Source organism: Lates calcarifer, unplaced genomic scaffold (assembly GCF_001640805.2).
Source record: "Lates calcarifer isolate ASB-BC8 unplaced genomic scaffold, TLL_Latcal_v3 _unitig_2652_quiver_2626, whole genome shotgun sequence".
NCBI classification, from domain to species: Eukaryota; Metazoa; Chordata; class Actinopteri; family Centropomidae; genus Lates; species Lates calcarifer.
The window spans coordinates 260-5,738 of record NW_026116355.1 but is presented as its reverse complement, the minus strand read 5'-3'; the positions used below and the strand labels follow the sequence as shown (position 1 = coordinate 5,738).

The window sequence follows — 5,479 nt, the reverse complement described above, 5'->3', positions numbered from 1 at the left end:
TACTATGACATTTTTTGACCATTTTTGACCCCATACTATACTATGACATTTTTTGACCATTTTTGTCGCCATACTATGACATTTTTTGACTTTTTTGACCCATACTATGACATTTTTTGACCATTTTTGTCGCCATACTATGACATTTTTTGACCCCATACTATGACATTTTTTGACCATTTTTGTCGCCATACTATGACATTTTTTGACATTTTTTGACCCCATACTATGACATTTTTTGACCATTTTTGGCACCTTACTATACTATGACATTTTTTGACGTTTTCTGACGCCATATTATACTATGACATTTTTTGACGTTTTCTGACGCCATATTATACTATGACATTTTTTGACCATTTTTGTCGCCATACTATACTATGACATTTTTTGACGTTTTTTGACACCATACTATACTATGACATTTTTTGACCATTTTTGTCGCCATACTATACTATGACATTTTTTGATGTTTTTTGGCACCTTACTTTACTATGACATTTTTTGACCATTTTTGTCGCCATACTATACTATGACATTTTTTGACGTTTTTTGACGCCATATTATACTATGACATTTTTTGACCATTTTTGACGTCTTACTTTACTATGACATTTTTGATGCCTAAGTATACTGTGGCATTTTTTCACGTTTCTTATGCCTACCATACTATGGCATTTTAGACCGTTTTGACACCTTACTATAACATGACCTGCAGCTCAAGACAAAGGAACTATCTAAAAGCAGCCATTTTACCTGTTTTCCACAATGTTTGTGGATTAGTTTAGATTTTGTTTGTCATTTCATTTTTGTATTTTACTCAAAACAGGGCAATATCAGTACTCACATCCAATCTAGTATTGTATATAATTGTGTTTATAATATTCATATTGTTAATAGCGTTTTATATATTGTTGTACATTATCTTGTTTTGTATCATGTCTTGTTTATATCATGCTTTTTATGTATGTGTGTGTGTAGACAATTATCTTAATGTTATTCAAATAAATACTCATGAAAACTGAATAATTTGGTCTGTGTAATATTGTATGAAAGGAAATATTTTTAGCCAGAGGCCACTTGTAGGTAGAGGTTAAAGTTAGGGTTACAGTTCTTAGCCACTTGTAGCCAGAAGTTAGGGTTAGGGTTAGCACTTTTAGCCACTTGTAGCTCGAGGCTAGGGTTAGGGTTAGAGCTCTTAGCCACTTGTAGCCTGAAGTTAGGGTTAGGGTTACAGTTTTGAGCCTGAGGCTAGGGTTAGGGTTAGAGCTCTTAGCCACTTGGAGCCAGAAGTTAGGGTTAGGGTTATAGTTTTTAGCCTGAGGCTAGGGTTAGGGTTAGAGCTCTTAGCCACTTGGAGCCAGAAGTTAGGGTTAGGGTTATAGTTTTGAGCCTGAGGCTAGGGTTAGGGTTAGAGCTCTTAGCCACTTGGAGTCAGAGATTAGGGTTAGGGTTACAGTTTTGAGCCTGAGGCTAGGGTTAGGGTTAGAGCTCTTAGCCACTTGGAGTCAGAGGTTAGGGTTAGGGTTACAGTTTTGAGCCTGAGGCTAGGGTTAGGGTTATAGTTTTTAGCCTGAGGCTAGGGTTAGGGTTAGAGCTCTTAGCCACTTGTAGCTCGAGGCTAGGGTTAGGGTTAGAGCTCTTAGCCACTTGTAGCCAGAAGTTAGGGTTAGGGTTACAGTTTTGAGCCTGAGGCTAGGGTTAGGGTTAGAGCTCTTAGCCACTTGGAGCCAGAAGTTAGGGTTAGGGTTACAGTTCTTAGCCTGAGGCTAGGGTTAGGGTTAGAGTTCTTAGACGCTTGTAGCTCGAGGCTAGGGTTAGGGTTACGGCTCTTAGCCACTTGTAGCTCGAGGCTAGGGTTAGGGTTAGAGCTCTTAGCCACTTGGAGTCAGAGGCTAGGGTTAGGGTTACAGTTTTGAGCCTGAGGCTAGGGTTAGGGTTACAGCTCTTAGCCACTTGTAGCCAGAAGTTAGGGTTAGGGTTACAGTTTTGAGCCTGAGGCTAGGGTTAGGGTTAGAGCTCTTAGCCACTTGTAGCTCGAGGCTAGGGTTAGGGTTACAGTTTTGAGCCTGAGGCTAGGGTTAGGGTTAGAGCTCTTAGCCACTTGGAGTCAGAGGTTAGGGTTAGGGTTACAGTTTTGAGCCTGAGGCTAGGGTTAGGGTTATAGTTTTTAGCCTGAGGCTAGGGTTAGGGTTAGAGCTCTTAGCCACTTGTAGCTCGAGGCTAGGGTTAGGGTTACAGTTTTGAGCCTGAGGCTAGGATTAGGGTTAGAGCTCTTAGATATTTGTAGCCAGAAGTTAGGATTAGGGTTACAGTTTTGAGCCTGAGGCTAGGGTTAGGGTTAGCGCTCTTAGCCACTTGGAGCCAGAGGTTAGGGTTAGGGTTAGAAATTTTAGCCACTTGTAGCTCGAGGCTAGGGTTAGGGTTAGGGCATCTAGCCAGAGGTTAGACCTTAAAGCCCTTTTTATACATTTTAATTACAGAATAGTTGGCATTTCTCATTACAAAATCATTTTTGTGACACTTTCAAAAACAGAAACTCAACTCAAAAGTTAAGCTACAGAACTTTATTGATTCTGTTCTAGACAACATTTAACAAGCCACAACTGGCAGATGTTTGACACATTGATACATCTCTAAACATTTTTAGGAACATTTAACTACTTTTGTTGTCCTCTTCAGGTGATGCAGTCTTCTCCTTCTCCTCTTCATCCTGCAGAGACAGAACAGAACATTTAATCACAAAAACTGTCCAAAGCTTCAAGTCCTGACACTTTGTTACAAATATAATTTAAGGAACAAAAAGACCTCAAAGGCCTCTACATACAACTTTTCCTATTCTTATTGCTTATGAAATTATGATTTAGCTTTTATATTTCAGACGCAGTACAACATTTTCTGACATTGATCACACACAAAACTACGACATTTTTTGACCATTTGTGATGCCATACTATACTATGACATTTTTTTGGTGATTTTTGACCCCATACTACACTACAACATTTTTTGACAATTTTTGACACCATACTATACTATGACATTTTTTGACCATTTGTGATGCCATACTATACTATGACATTTTTGACGTTTTTTGACGCCTTACTTTACTATGACATTTTTTGACCATTTTTGACCCCATACTATACTATGACATTTTTTGATGTTTTTTGACCCCATACTATACTATGACATTTTTTGACCATTTTTTATGTCTTACTACACTACAACATTTTTTGACCATTTTTGATGCTATACTGTACTGACATTTTTTGACCATTTTTGACGCCATAATATACTATGACATTTTTCAGTGATTTTTGACCCCATACTACACTACAACATTTTTTGACCATTTTTGACACCATACTATACTATGACATTTTTTGACCATTTTTGGCACCTTACTTTACTATGACAATTTTTGACCATTTTTGACGCCTTACTTTACTATGACATTTTTTGACCATTTTTGACACCATACTATACTATGACATTTTTTGACCATGTTTGACCCCATACTATACTATGACATTTTTTGAAGTTTTTTGACACCATACTATACTATGACATTTTTTGACCATTTTTGACGCCTTACTTTACTGTGACATTTTTTGACCATGTTTGACCCCATACTTTACTATGACATTTTTTGACCATGTTTGACCCCATACTTTACTATGACATTTTTTGACCATTTTTGACGCCTTACTTTACTATGACATTTTTTGACCATGTTTGACCCCATACTTTACTATGACATTTTTTGACCATTTTTGACCCCATACTACACTACAACATTTTTTGACCATGTTTGACCCTATACTATACTATGACATTTTTTGAAGTTTTTTGACACCATACTATACTATGACATTTTTTGACGTTTTTTTGACGCCATATTATACTATGACATTTTTTGACCATTTCTGACACCTTACTATACTATGACATTTTTTGATGTTTTTTGACGCCATATTATACTATGACATTTTTTGACCATTTTTGTCGCCATACTATACTATGACATTTTTTGACCATGTTTGACCCCATACTATACTATGACATTTTTTGAAGTTTTTTGACACCATACTATACTATGACATTTTTTGACCATTTTTGACGCCATAATATACTATGACATTTTTCAGTGATTTTTGACCCCATACTACACTACAACATTTTTTGACCATTTTTGACACCATACTATACTATGACATTTTTTGACCATGTTTGACCCCATACTATACTATGGCATTTTTTGACCATTTTTGGCACCTTACTTTACTATGACAATTTTTGACCATTTTTGACGCCTTACTTTACTATGACATTTTTTGACCATTTTTGACACCATACTATACTATGACATTTTTTGACCATGTTTGACCCCATACTATACTATGACATTTTTTGAAGTTTTTTGACACCATACTATACTATGACATTTTTTGACCATTTTTGACGCCTTACTTTACTATGACATTTTTTGACCATGTTTGACCCCATACTTTACTATGACATTTTTTGACCATGTTTGACCCCATACTTTACTATGACATTTTTTGACCATTTTTGACGCCTTACTTTACTATGACATTTTTTGACCATGTTTGACCCCATACTTTACTATGACATTTTTTGACCATTTTTGACACCATACTATACTATGACATTTTTTGAAGTTTTTTGACACCATACTATACTATGACATTTTTTGACCATTTTTGACGCCTTACTTTACTGTGACATTTTTTGACCATGTTTGACCCCATACTTTACTATGACATTTTTTGACCATGTTTGACCCCATACTTTACTATGACATTTTTTGACCATTTTTGACGCCTTACTTTACTATGACATTTTTTGACCATGTTTGACCCCATACTTTACTATGACATTTTTTGACCATTTTTGACCCCATACTACACTACAACATTTTTTGACCATGTTTGACCCCATACTATACTATGACATTTTTTGAAGTTTTTTGACACCATACTATACTATGACATTTTTTGACGTTTTTTTGACGCCATATTATACTATGACATTTTTTGACCATTTCTGACACCTTACTATACTATGACATTTTTTGATGTTTTTTGACGCCATATTATACTATGACATTTTTTGACCATTTTTGTCGCCATACTATACTATGACATTTTTTGACCATGTTTGACCCATACTATACTATGACATTTTTTGAAGTTTTTTGACACCATACTATACTATGACATTTTTTGACCATTTTTTGACGCCATAATATACTATGACATTTTTCAGTGATTTTTGACCCCATACTACACTACAACATTTTTTGACCATTTTTGACACCATACTATACTATGACATTTTTTGACCATGTTTGACCCCATACTATACTATGATTTTTTGACATTTTGACCTATTTACTATGACATTTTTTGACCATTTTTGACACCTACTATACTATGACATTTTTTGACCATTT

At 35.6% G+C, this 5,479-nt stretch overlaps 1 long non-coding RNA gene across 1 annotated transcript; it reads right to left on the bottom strand.

Moving 5' to 3' along the window:
- Positions 1 to 140: 140 nt before the first annotated feature.
- LOC127140228 (uncharacterized) lies at positions 141 to 4,903 on the bottom strand. Its single transcript, XR_007810594.1, has 2 exons — positions 3,937 to 4,903; positions 141 to 255 (listed from the first exon to the last, which is right to left on the bottom strand). It is a non-coding gene; the product is annotated as an uncharacterized LOC127140228 (long non-coding RNA).
- Between the last annotated feature and the right edge of the window lie 576 nt (positions 4,904 to 5,479).